General features: G+C 39.3%; 1 pseudogene across 1 annotated transcript; it reads left to right on the forward strand.

Moving 5' to 3' along the window:
* Positions 1 to 11,268, forward strand: LOC143889811 (protein MEI2-like 4; annotated as a pseudogene). Its single transcript, XR_013254945.1, has 9 exons — positions 1 to 219; positions 1,101 to 1,376; positions 1,526 to 1,940; positions 2,041 to 2,199; positions 3,169 to 3,285; positions 3,366 to 3,498; positions 5,673 to 5,771; positions 8,102 to 8,545; positions 9,084 to 11,268. The product of XR_013254945.1 is annotated as a protein MEI2-like 4 (transcript).
* Positions 11,269 to 14,313: the final 3,045 nt, after the last annotated feature.

Consider the following 14,313-nt stretch of genomic DNA (forward strand, 5'->3'; position numbering starts at 1 on the left):
TTCATGGGCTTCTAGAAACGTACGAAAGTAAAATAGATATGAGGGTCGGCAACTTTCCTCTTTTTCTTATTACCATGTCTGGCTCGTCGCTGCAAGAACGTATTCATTCCCCTTTTAGCCGGGGGAGAGGGAGCCCCATGATAATGGCGGTTTCACTCCTTTATAATTCCTTAAAGACGTATCCAGGGCAGGGATACCACGATCATCGCCGTTTCACACGTAGGACATTTCCTTGATTTCTCTTTTATTTTTATTTTTCTTCCTAGCGATTTTAGGTGAATTGGGCAATTTTATTCTGTTATATCTCATATGATGCTCTGAGCTTCTTTTTTTTTTTTTGTTCTTATGGGGGATTTTTCACTGAGATATGATTATATGTCGGAATGGAATTTGCTAGTATTCATCAAATTCGAATTTTCTGTTTGAATTCAGTGAGAGCTGAATTTGAGTTTCGCTATTCTGACTTAATTTTTGACAGGGCCACAGAAAAAGTTAGTGCAGATTTGAATGTGAAAGTGTGAGATGAGGAAGTTTTGATGTTAGTTCTTTCTTAAGGTTTATGTTGTTTGGATTCCAGAATGCCATAAAAAATTATGGATCAAAGGGTTTCTTCGCTGTATGGATCATCAGTGCAGTCATCCTTCTTCTCTGAGTAAATTCGCTTTCCTATGTATGATTGATTCCTATAGTGGCATTTGATCGCCCGTTGTATTGAAGTGTTTGTGTTGAATTACAATGCATTTTTGATTTTATTTTTCTGAATAAAAAATTTCTGAACTTATCTGTGTTTTTTAATCAAAATTTCTTCATCACCTATTGGCATTTCTTTTTATTTTGCCGCTCAAAAGTCCGGAGCAGTAGATGTTCAAGAATGCCTTATTTACAAGGTTACTTACCTGCGGCCATGTCCTGATTCAGATGCACTGATGTAGTTGTGTTGATTTTTTAACTTGTCACTTTCTTTTTGAATTCTCTCTGTTACAGATTGGGATAACGTTATGTAGTTTATTTTCTCCCTGTTTGAATCATGTTTTCTGAATTTTCCTATTCTTGGTGCACTGGATTTTGTTAATATGAAACTTTTCTTAATTTATATTCAGGAGTAGGAATGGTGGGAGTATCACCAGCGTCCGGCAATAAGTCAGATGCCTCATCTGCTCTGGAAAAGTTTCACCCAGTGGGGGTGCATTCGGCGGGCAGCTTACAAATTCCTCAGACTTATATTGTTAAAGACAAGGAAGCAGGATTCTTCCCTGGGAGCCTTCGATTCCCGCTTCGATTCCCGTTTCGATTCCCGCTCTGGCAACCTTGAGTAGGATTCTTCACTGGGAGCCTTCGATTCCCGCTTTCGATTCCCGCTTTCGCAACCTTGAACAGTTAATAGATAAGGATTATAGATCACTTTGGAGATCTATTAATAGTCTGTTTTCCTTTAGTTGGATTTATTTAGCTGTTTCTTTTACAGCAAAATATCCTGAAAATTGATTAAATTTTGTTTTGCGTATAATCTATATTGTTGGTGCAGTGAGACTATCATCAAATGATTTTCTATTTGGCCAGTCCGTTGATACCTTTACCTCCCACTTTGAAGAAAATGAGCCCTTTGAATCCCTTGAAGAAATTGAGGCTCAAACCATTGGAAACCTCCTTGCTGATGATGATGATGATGATTTGTTTTCCGGAGTCATTGATGAGCTCAAGTACATTGCCCGACCTAATACTGGAGTTGACACTGCGGATTTTGATCTTTTGAGCAGTGCAGGAGGGATGGAACTAGAAGGAGATGATTTAAGTTGCTTTGAAGGCAAAAATTCAGATTTTATAGGGGGATTCCAAATAGCCAGCAAGGAGGACCAAATAACCCTTTCGCAGGAGAGCACCCTTATGGTGAACATGCTTCTAGCAATGTTGAAGATTCTGAGTTGAGGCTTCTTTTTGAGGTATTAATATTTTTTATCTGTTAGTTCTTGGACTTGGCTGGTTTTTATCATATCAGGTGTTGAGTTTCCTGAGCCTGACATTTTTTTTGGTCTGTTTCAGCAATATGGAGATATCCGTACGCTGTACACTGCCTGCAAACATCGCGGTTTTGCTATGATTTCTTATTATGATATAAGGGCAGCAAGCAATGCCATGGATGCACTTCAGGACAAGCCCCTAAGGCAGAGGGAGCTGGACATTCATTTTTCAATTCCTAAGGTATGCCAGTGTGATTCCCCTCTGCCTTTATATTTTGACTTCGAATATATGATGCCAATTTGTTGGAAGTTTTACTTGTCCATCCCTTTTCCACCATTATCAGATGGTGCTAATGATGCATTTCCTTCTGGTTATCTGCAGCTGGTAACAATTTTGCATGTTTACTAGGAAAAGGAGGAGGAAATATGATAATGTTTTCTTGAAAACATGATTGAAACTTCACTTTAGCCTGTTTAAAACTTCAGATCGAACTGTGCTCAACAATCAATATGACCCATGTAATTTAATCATTCAAAAAAAAAGAAAAAGGAATGTTGTAATTTCATTCCAGATCTGATCATCAGATAGTTCTATTTTTCATTTCTTATGCTATCATTTTCTGTGTAAGTAGTTCTGATATATTTCACAAATATTGTTCTCGGGAATTTCTCGGCAAGGGAAAATCTCGGGATATAATATTATTTTTTTATTCTTTTGGGTTTATATCGGGGAAAATGTTAAAATAAAATTATTTACAAATATATAAATTAAGAAAAAATATAAAATATAAAATATAAAATGTCATATAAATATCATGATATTATCGTGGTAAATGAAAATATTGCTATATTATTTAATTTCTTGGGATTATTTTGGGATTTTATCGTTTTTATCAAAGGGAGATGATCCCCCCCCCCCCCCCCCCCCCCCCCCACACACACCCCCCCCTACCTGTAGGATTATGCGCTCCCCTTTTAAAGTGATTTGACATAAAAAAAATGTTGCAGTCTGCCACAATTCACTTTAAATGGGTGGCGCATAATCCTAAGTTGGGGGAGGGGTGGGGGTGAAAAAATCATCTCCCTTTATCAAAATATCGCGATAAAATCATGATATTTTGAAAATATCGGAGATATTTGTGACATAGGTTCTTATGCTCATGCACTGCTTGGGTGGATGGTATTTTTTACTGTGGTTTATTTCTTTCAGGATAATCCCTCGGAGAAAGATGTTAATCAGGGAACACTTGTAGTATTTAATCTTGATTCATCGGTTTCATATGATGACCTTCGGCAGATTTTTGGTGTTTATGGAGAAATTGAAGAGGTGACGTGGACTGGCCTTCGAGGGTTGCAATTACCTTTTAAATTTTGCTTGGTGCTGCTGACTTTTATTAATGATGACAGATCCGTGAAACTCCACACAAGCGTCATCATAAATTCATTGAGTTTTTTTATGTTTTCGTGTGTTGAACAGGAGTGATATTGCAGGGAAGCGGATCAAGCTTGAGCCTAGCCGCACTGGGGGTGCAAGACGGTGGTATTGTCCAACACAATCATTTGGTTACCCCTTCATCTTTTCCGACCATGCTATTGACATAAGTTTTATGCTTTAAAGTTTTTTCAGTTATGGTTTCATTTTATCTGATTTTGTGTATTCTGCCATCCTTTTGTGTTGTGTGGTGCCAAGATATTTGAGTCCTTACGAGCTTTAAGTTTTTCCTTCAGAACTTCTTCCCAAACATCATAATGCCCTTATAGATTTTGGCATCTGTTGTAGCATATGAAAACATGGGAAACTGGTGACAACCTACTTAATAAGAGTTCTAGATACTCATTTTTTACTTAAATTGCCTCTCTGATGCAGCCCACAGGCACAGGCAGCTGTTGATGGGTTAAAATTCTTGCACGATTGTCATGTGATTCTTCTAGCTTAATTAGGATTTAATTTCTGCCAGGGCATTGAGTCATACCATAGGAAATATTTGCTTTCTTCAAGCTTTACGTCTAATTGACTGTCATAAACAATTTTGATGATCAGGTAATTATGCCATTTGAGGAGCATCATTCCAACTACTTATGGATGTCTTTTTATTTTGGTTTTTAATATAAAATTTTAATGGGAAAACTACTAGAAACCCCTAGATCAAAACGTATTCACGAGAATCCCCCTAAAATTTTCTTAATTTCCAATTGTACCGTTTTGTGCATTAAATATCTTTTAATAACCATTTTACCAGTAGTTATAGATAATGTAGGAATCCCTAAAATCTCTCGGGCCACTACGTAAATAGGTTGTGGCCCAAAAATCATTTTCATAGGATGATCCAACCCCCCGATCTATAAAGGTATCAATATCCATAATATGGTGTCTCTCTATAGATTGGAGGTGTAGGATTATCCTATGAGAATGATTTAGGGCCACAGCCTATTTACGTTGTGACCCGTCAAATGGGCGGTTTGGATCATCCTATGGTGTGGCCCAGATAATACTTTTTGAAAAATATTGGACTATATGGAGGTACACTATATGAAATCTTACCTTTATTTGAGAGAGAGATTTTCAAACAATCTGTTGCCTTTAGTGACGAAGTGAGAGATTTTAGGGTTTCTTCATAATCTACATTATCTACAACTAGGGGCAAGGATAAAATAGGTAAAATAACAGATTAAAAGCTATTTAAGGCACAAAAATGTAACCTTGGTACTTTAAAATATCTTGGGGGGATTCTTGTAGATACGTTTTTATTTAGCGGGTCTCTAGTAGTTTTCCCAATTTTAATTAAAGAAAAAAACTAGAAACTCCAGTAAGGGTAAAGGTTTCCCTGTAGTAAAGTATGCCCTTGTGTATCTCTCTATTTAGAGAATTGGTTATGCCATTGACTTCTCTTTAAATATACCAAAAATATGTGTCCATTTATCTACTCAGATCTTGTGTCTCATCCATATTATGTATCTGATTTTCACTAATAACCTTCCTGAACATCTTGTAACTGATTGAGGGGAATGGACTGTCAATGCTTCTCTCCCTGTCGTTATTTGCGAATGTAATTATGTGCATATCAAAGCTGACATTATCCTTCATTTGTGTGAGGACAGCGAATTTAGTGTTACATGGGAGGTCAAACATCCCCGAACTTGATTACACTTGATGCAACTAAATTTTGAGAAGAGATTTTATTTTCGTAAAAGCTTTAGGAGTTTCTCCATACTGATAGGGGGAGGAAAGGGAATGCAGCATATGCACATAAAATCTTCATTGCTTCAATTGGGTGCACAGGAATGCTATTTTTTTTTTTGGAAATGGAGATGCACAGGAATGGTTCTTAGAGTTTTTTGATGAGGGTGTATGATTTTGGAAGTTGATTTCGCTTCTCTGATGAGTGTTTCAGTTGAGTGAGTTTGTGTTAGGTCCATAATAACTTTAACCATCATTGTTTTATTTTCATATGCTGGTTAGATTGGACTGAGGTTTCAAGTCTTCTGCCTCAGTTACATTCATGTTTTCTTTGTTGGTGATTTGTATGAGGAGGTAATTTTGCCTTATGGAATTGGAGATCTGAGTCTCTCTGTTACAGATACCAGCATGTTATATTTCGATTGAAGCTCTGCAGTCTTAGTTTTCTTGTCTATTATCATTTTGTTCTTATCTGTCATGTGTAGGAGCTGTTTTCCTTTTTGCATTAAATTTCTGACAAAATCATTGTTTAGCAGTGTGATGCAACAATTTTCACCAGAGTTGGAACACGAGAGAATCTAGTGGATGCCTGCAACCGGGAAGCCCTCCTAATGGCTCGCCATCAAGGTGTTATGGTATGATGCTTAACTGATACACTCACCTGTCATCAATTTGGTTTTTTTTTTTTTTTTTTTGAAAAATGATAATTTTATTGATACTACGAAAGATACATTGGGAACCAGAGATCCCAACTTGCATTACATAGAATCAATTAGATTAGCCAGGAGCAAACTCCTGACCAAAAAAAGAAGTAAATCTACTAATCAGCCGTACTGCGGAAACCTCCAACCATGCAATATTTATCTATCGAAGAGCAAGTTTCCTTCCCTACTAGCTAAAACCACCACCAAGAAAGATTTAACCACCCCCAAATCGCCAAAAATCAAATCCATCCAAGAATGCCATCTGTGGGGCCTCTCACGCAAGGCTTTCCTTCAAAATAGCGTTGTCATCACCATCTAGATGGTCATTCAGTTTGGTGATCAAGATAAGCCATCAAAATCGGAAGAGTCCCATCCGTGCTATATGAAGACTGGGTCTCTAGCAGCTATACAACCCAAAAAGCCAGACCCTTCAGAGGGTCGCTGGAACCCATATAGTAGACTACCTTCATTCTGTGTTGATTATTGCTCCACCCGAAGACTAAAAAAGACTTCGAAAGCAAGACCTTAGCGAACCTGATTTTCCAGGGATTCATGGCAAACCATTCCTATTTTCCAAAGGAACCTGTTCTCAACACTGGGAGAGGGCCCCCTCAAATAGCACTGGGAGCCTAGGAAAGTTGTGTCTTCTGTCAATACGCCACCCTTGATAGTGACATCCATCAATGTATTCACCAACTCCTAAATGACTACGGCAGTTTCAGCCTCGAGGAATCCAACTATAGATTTAACTATTGATGGGTCCACGCCTAGGGAATCCAAACCACAAGTTAAGAAGTCTAACCGATTTGCTGAATTTTGTCTTTGCGTCCGATTTGGAATCCAGGATAGTCTTTAATTTCTTCATTATATAGCGATCTTGGGAACTCAAACCTCTATCTGGGTCTTTACTACCGCCAGAGATATGATTGACTTTCTGACTGGCGTAAGAGGGAAGTCTCCGCCGTACATAGGATACATGGTTCTTGGGTTTTGCCATTATATCAATTTGGTATTAATTTCTCTGTTCAAGACCCATCAATCCCTTTTCTGAAAAGGACACCAACTCATTCTCGGGCCTCTCAAAATTTGAATTTAAATTTGAAAATCCAGTGGGGCCCGCAGAATTCCCATGCAAGTGGGTCGCCGGAACTTTGTCTACCGGAGGGGAAAGGCCCGCTGCCTCAGATTCGGGAAAAACCTAGGAGAGCACCACCCCAATGAGATAATATTGACCCAAGATTTTAAGCTTAATATCAGAACTAGGGAAGAGCCACCGGGGAGCAAGGATCCTAGCCGAAACAAAGGACATGCAATCCTGGTGGTTGCCCTCCATCTTTGTTTAAAGTACCTTACCAAAAAGGCCCCCCAATGCCTCCACCGTAGAAACAGCCCATGCCTGCAAAGGAATGCCATAGAAACGAACCCAGAGCTCCTCCTCTCCTTGAAAAAAAAATCCTTCCTCCATGGCAGAAGGGAAAGGAGATGATTATCCAAAGCCGCGGACCCTTTTGCCCGAATATTGGAGGCCTGCTCTTCAGAATCAAACATAAAAATAACTTCATCTTTTGCGAGAATAGACGGGCAATGCAGTGTCGGAAGTTCTCAAGAGGACCGTGCCCAATCCCACAAGTCCTGCAAGGATATATTGTGATTCTTTTTCCCCACCAAGCAGGATCTGAGTGAATCTACTCGAACATCTAATTCCTTCCCTGATACAGATAAAGTTGGGATCGGAGATTTGATATTGCGATAGATAGATCCTGAATCCAGCCAAGGTTGGGCCCGCCATCCTTAGATTGTGTCCTAGATCGAGGACTCCATTTAAGAGACGATTTAATCGATTGACACCAACGACACTCGGATCTCCAATTATAATTTGAGTATTGACATGGGGAGCAGAACCATGCCCCAAATCTTTTGTCCTGAACCAAGTTGAATTTCCTAAAAGAAGCCCTATGCTTGCTTCCAAAGGGGGAGGAAGAAGAAGAAGTTAATCTAGTCGCAGAACACTTTCTGCACTTGAATCGCCAGCCAAAATTATAGTATTGGCACTAAGAACATTGCCAATCCTCCTCCTTACCACGCACCCGATCCATCAAACTTAAAAATGCAAAGGATTTTCGTAAGCAGTTGTGCTGTTAATGGGGTTATGTTTTTCTTTCTTCCTTTCTTTCTTTTTTTTTCTTTTTTTTTTTGTGAATGGATCAATTGGATTCTGTTGTTGATTTGCTAAATCCTATACTACGTGGTATCTTTTTCAGGATCAGTTCCCAATGGACTTATTACATCCAGTTGCCTTGAGAACGGAGCAATCCACGGTCTACATTCTGCAATCAGAGCACCTATTAGCTCATTTGTTGAAAGTGCATTTCATGGGCTCTCTTCTACTGTACCTCATATCTTATCCTCTCCAGTTAGAGTTGCCCCTCTGGGCAATCATAGCAATCAACCTGGCCTTGTCGAGGCCAGTCACTCGCTGGGCCAGATGAAATTTGGCTTTCAGTCCATGCCAACTTTTCATCCCGATTCGCTTCCAGAGTATCATGATTGTTTAACCAACGGTGTCCCTTACAACTCTCCGGGCACCATATATGGCGTGGCATCAAGCATAAATTCCAGACCAGCTGAAGGAATTGATAACAGATACATACATAGAGTAGGTTCGGCTGGGCTTAACAATCATTCATTTGAGCTCAATGATGGCGGTAAGTACAATGATATGCCTGTTGCTCATTTCTATTCTGTAATTAGAAGTAGCTACTTTAAATTTGTTAAAAGTAAAAGACATTAAATAACGCCTTCTCCAACAGCTTGAGCTTTTGGAGTAATTGGTTGTTTCACATGGTATTAGAGCAAAAGGTCCCGAGTTCAAACCTCCTTGATATTAAAAATCCACATGCAATAGTTAACCCAAAAACGTGGGGCCACATGTAGTCCAACCGTAAAAAAGAGGGGCCACACGTGAGGGGGAGTGTTAAAGTATAAAAGATTAAATAATGCCTTGCCCAACAGGTTAAGCTTTTGGAGTAATTTGTTGTTTCACTCATACCAGTTCTGTTAGCGTGGACTATTTGGGTCTGAACTGAAAATCTCCTGATTTAATCCGGTATGGCCAGATTGAACCGGGTGACTGAACTTTGGTTGGATCTGGTTGAGTTTCGGTTTAGCATAGAATTACTTGTTGAATTTTCAATTGCTGATGGGATTGTCTGCTATAAAACTAATAGGTCCTCTCTTTCACAGCTTTTGGCTCTTCTGGAAATGGAAGTTACCCTCTTCACGGACATAATTATGCATGGAGCAACTCCAACCCGTATCATCTTCATCCCCCGGGCCTCATGATGTGGACTAACATGAACAGACTTCATCCTCACCCCCCACATCAAATGCACGGACTTCCTAGAGCACCATCTCATATGCTGAACACAAGTTTACCCTTACACCACCACCACCATATGGGTTCAGCACCCACTCATAATCCCTCTCTCTGGGACAGACGACATACCTATTCAGGAGACTCTGTTGAGGCATCTGCATTCCACCCGGGTTCTCTAGGAAGTATGTGTAAGAACCGGTAAAAAAAAATATATATATATAAATATAAAAATGGCCTCATAGGTGGGTAATCATCGGCCATTACTCATTTTCCCCAAGTTAATCGGGCATGAGGACATCTGGCATAATGGGGCGTACACGATTCGAACCCAAGTCTAAGCTAAGATTGAACGGCTTCCTACCACTAAGCCACCGCCCCAGATGTCAACAAAAACGGAATAGATATATATATATGTTAAAAATTTCCAATAGTCACTATTCACAATTACTATTCACAATAGTCACTATGCGAGATTACTATGCAGAAATACTATGCAAGTTCACTATTGAGATACACTATTTAAAAGTATTATTCACAGTAGGACCCACCGAGTACTATTCATAAGCGGGTCCCACATCAGCGGGCCCCATACAAGCAGGCCCCACATAAGCGGATCCAACACCAGTGGGTCCCACATCAGCGGGTCCCACACGAGCGGGCCCCACGACCAGCGGGTCCTACCACCAGCGGGACCCATCCCTAGTGGAAACGAAAATATCATCGCACCGACGAAAATAATAATAAAAAAATGCAAAAATACTATTGACCGACAAAATTAATAATAAAAAAATATTATTAACTATGCAAAATACTGTTAACCGACGAAAATAATAATTTAAAATAGTAAATAGTTTTTACTATGCAAAAGTACTATGCAAAAATACTATTGACCGACAGAAATAATAATTTAAAATAGTAAATAGTCTTTACTATGCAAAAAGTACTATGCAAAAAAATGTCTATAAATAGAGGAGGAGGAGGAGAAGAAAAGGAGAAGAGAAGAGAAGAGAAGAGAAGAGAGAGAGAGAGAGGAAGAGAAGAGAAGAGAGAGAGAAAGAGGAAGAGAGAGAGAGAAGAAGGAAAAAGAAAATCCACTACCAAGTAAGTCTTTTATAATAGTCTCTCTTTCATGGTTGGTTCTACCACCTAAATTATTTAATGATCTCTTTCAATGGTTGGTTCTACCACCTAAATTATTTAATGATCTCTTTCATGGTTGGTTCTACCACCTACCTATATTTTATTTGAAGTAATGGTTGGTTTTACCACCTATATGGATAAAGTAATGGTTGGTTCTACCACCTATATACTTAACGGTGAAATACTAGCATAGTAACCGTAAAGTAAACTTTATCAACTTATGGTGAAATGAATAGTGACATGATGGGGCCCACATAAATAGTGACATGATGGGGCCCACATAAATAGTGACATGCAGGGCCCACATAAATAGTGACATGATGGGGCCCACATGAATAGTAGCATGTGGGGCCCACATGAATAGTGAACACAGGGAACCTTATTTTAGGACATAAATGGACACAGAAAGGACTAGTGTTGTCTGTGTGATATTAAAAGGACCTAGACTAAAATAAGTTGACCTATTTCACTTATTTGCCTACAGGAGCCATCTCGTCCTACTGCGACTATAAGAAAAGGCAGGTGACAGCTAGACCTTGTCTTGTAATGGTGTTCAATATAATTGTCTATGCAATGTAGCTCTGCTTATAAATTGCCTGATAAATACCTGCTTAGTGAATTTATACTCGCTTGCCTGGAATCAAATGAATTGAAATGAATGCTGGAATCAAATGAATTGAAATGAATGCAGGAAGAAAGGCAAAGGTAAGTAATTGCATACATGTTGCATACATGGGGGAAAGTGAAGGGGAACTTAAGGGTGTGGTGGAATCATCCTGGGACCTAAGGTCCAAAGGCCAACGCGAGAAGCGTGTACTGCCTTTCGTTGGCAAACCAACCAAAAAGGGAAAGTATCCCCGAGGGATAGTATCCCCGGCTCGGCAAATGCGAGACCGTAATCCAAGTCCATAACGTCACTACCTTCAGACAGGGGTAGTGGTTAGCCGTGCGGCAAGGACACCGGCAGAAAAAAATAAAAGAAAATGAAAAAGTCAGAAAAGAACTGACAGAAAAATAAATGGGGGAAAAGCCGGATGTACCTGGGGAATGTGCTGTCTCATTTTATAAAATTGTTGCATACATGCATACATAGCATACATTGAAATTATTGTCACTCCTTTGATTTATATTGCCATGGGCATTGTAATCTTTATTCTAGACATTATTGAAATGTGGATTTTATTGTATGCACTGTTATTATTGTCTCTTTTACTTTGCTCGGTCTTTGGATGACCCTGCTTTGACGTTGATTCCTCCACCACAGGGGTTGAGGCATTAGATGGCGGAGCATTTGCAAATGAAGGAACCATGGGATAAGGGACTGTGTGATCAGAGAGTTCGTTCCTGGAGTCCTTGCATTTTGACGTCTTACGTCATGTATCATTTTTAAGTTGTAATAAGATTCTATCGGGATCGTCGTTGATGCTTGTATAAAAAAAAAAAAATATTTCCATGATTTTTACTTTCTTTTGCTCGTAGCGACACGACGGAAATCGGGTCGTTACAGTTGTGGTATCAGAGCCCGGGTTTACGGAAACCCTGGTGCTTGTGGGTTGTGTCGTTAAGTAGGGTTAGATAGCTAATAGGTGACATATGATGTGTCACATTTCAAGGGTAAACTGGAAAAAAAAAAAAAAAAAATTGATAGTGGTCCACCAACAAAGAACTTGTGCCCCCACTGTGGAAGGATTCACGTTGGGCAATGCTGGAGAAGAAGGGATTGCCCTAAGGCACCAGCCTTCATCCAAAACCGCCCACCTTCGCCACAATATCAACCAATGCAAACAAATCAGCAGAACCAGGGAAGAAGAAATCAGTACCGCCCTCTTACCCAAGATAAGAACGCACAGCCAGGAACTGAAAAACTATTTACTATTTTAAATTATTATTTTCGTCGGTTAACAGTATTTTGCATAGTTAATAATATTTTTTTATTATTAATTTTGTCGGTCAATAGTATTTTTGCATTTTTTTATTATTATTTTCGTCGGTGCGATGATATTTTCGTTTCCACTAGGGATGGGTCCCGCTGGTGGTAGGACCCGCTGGTCGTGGGGCCCGCTCGTGTGGGACCCGCTGATGTGGGACCCACTGGTGTTGGATCCGCTTATGTGGGGCCTGCTTGTATGGGGCCCGCTGATGTGGGACCCGCTTATGAATAGTACTCGGTGGGTCCTACTGTGAATAATACTTTTAAATAGTGTATCTCAATAGTGAACTTGCATAGTATTTCTGCATAGTAATCTCGCATAGTGACTATTGTGAATAGTAATTGTGAATAGTGACTATTGGAAATTTTTAACATATATATATATCTATTCCGTTTTTGTTGACATCTGGGGCGGTGGCTTAGTGGTAGGAAGCCGTTCAATCTTAGCTTAGACTTGGGTTCGAATCGTGTACGCCCCATTATGCCAGATGTCCTCATGCCCGATTAACTTGGGGAAAATGAGTAATGGCCGATGATTACCCACCTATGAGGCCATTTTTATATTTATATATATATATTTTTTTTTACCGGTTCTTACATTCTACCCCCCTTAAAAAAAATTTCGTCCCCGAAATTCCTACGCCCATAACCTAGATATCTTGATAATCAGAATCTCGACACATGATAATTTAAGATCATCTCCTTTACTTTGTAAATCTTAATTTTGATTAGAAATTAACGTCTTGTGAAATCCATCATAATCTGCACTGCCTCTTAAATACTACTAATCTTCTATTCTAGGCAGACATTTTACTCCTATGAATTCCCTTGTTTCCCATAATCCAAAATTTATAAATAAGTTTTCTGACCTTCTGTTGCCCCATCCTGTACCTCGTTGTCATCGTTGATTAGGGCGAAGAAACGTTTTTACTATGCAAAAGTACTATGCAAAAATACTATTGACCGACAGAAATAATAATTTAAAATAGTAAATAGTCTTTACTATGCAAAAAGTACTATGCAAAAAAATGTCTATAAATAGAGGAGGAGGAGGAGAAGAAAAGGAGAAGAGAAGAGAAGAGAAGAGAAGAGAGAGAGAGAGAGGAAGAGAAGAGAAGAGAGAGAGAAAGAGGAAGAGAGAGAGAGAAGAAGGAAAAAGAAAATCCACTACCAAGTAAGTCTTTTATAATAGTCTCTCTTTCATGGTTGGTTCTACCACCTAAATTATTTAATGATCTCTTTCAATGGTTGGTTCTACCACCTAAATTATTTAATGATCTCTTTCATGGTTGGTTCTACCACCTACCTATATTTTATTTGAAGTAATGGTTGGTTTTACCACCTATATGGATAAAGTAATGGTTGGTTCTACCACCTATATACTTAACGGTGAAATACTAGCATAGTAACCGTAAAGTAAACTTTATCAACTTATGGTGAAATGAATAGTGACATGATGGGGCCCACATAAATAGTGACATGATGGGGCCCACATAAATAGTGACATGCAGGGCCCACATAAATAGTGACATGATGGGGCCCACATGAATAGTAGCATGTGGGGCCCACATGAATAGTGAACACAGGGAACCTTATTTTAGGACATAAATGGACACAGAAAGGACTAGTGTTGTCTGTGTGATATTAAAAGGACCTAGACTAAAATAAGTTGACCTATTTCACTTATTTGCCTACAGGAGCCATCTCGTCCTACTGCGACTATAAGAAAAGGCAGGTGACAGCTAGACCTTGTCTTGTAATGGTGTTCAATATAATTGTCTATGCAATGTAGCTCTGCTTATAAATTGCCTGATAAATACCTGCTTAGTGAATTTATACTCGCTTGCCTGGAATCAAATGAATTGAAATGAATGCTGGAATCAAATGAATTGAAATGAATGCAGGAAGAAAGGCAAAGGTAAGTAATTGCATACATGTTGCATACATGGGGGAAAGTGAAGGGGAACTTAAGGGTGTGGTGGAATCATCCTGGGACCTAAGGTCCAAAGGCCAACGCGAGAAGCGTG

The sequence above is a fragment of the Tasmannia lanceolata genome, unplaced genomic scaffold (assembly GCF_043159265.1).
Source record: "Tasmannia lanceolata isolate RefF3 unplaced genomic scaffold, GAP_Taslan_0.1 ptg000013l, whole genome shotgun sequence".
NCBI classification, from domain to species: domain Eukaryota; kingdom Viridiplantae; phylum Streptophyta; class Magnoliopsida; order Canellales; family Winteraceae; genus Tasmannia; species Tasmannia lanceolata.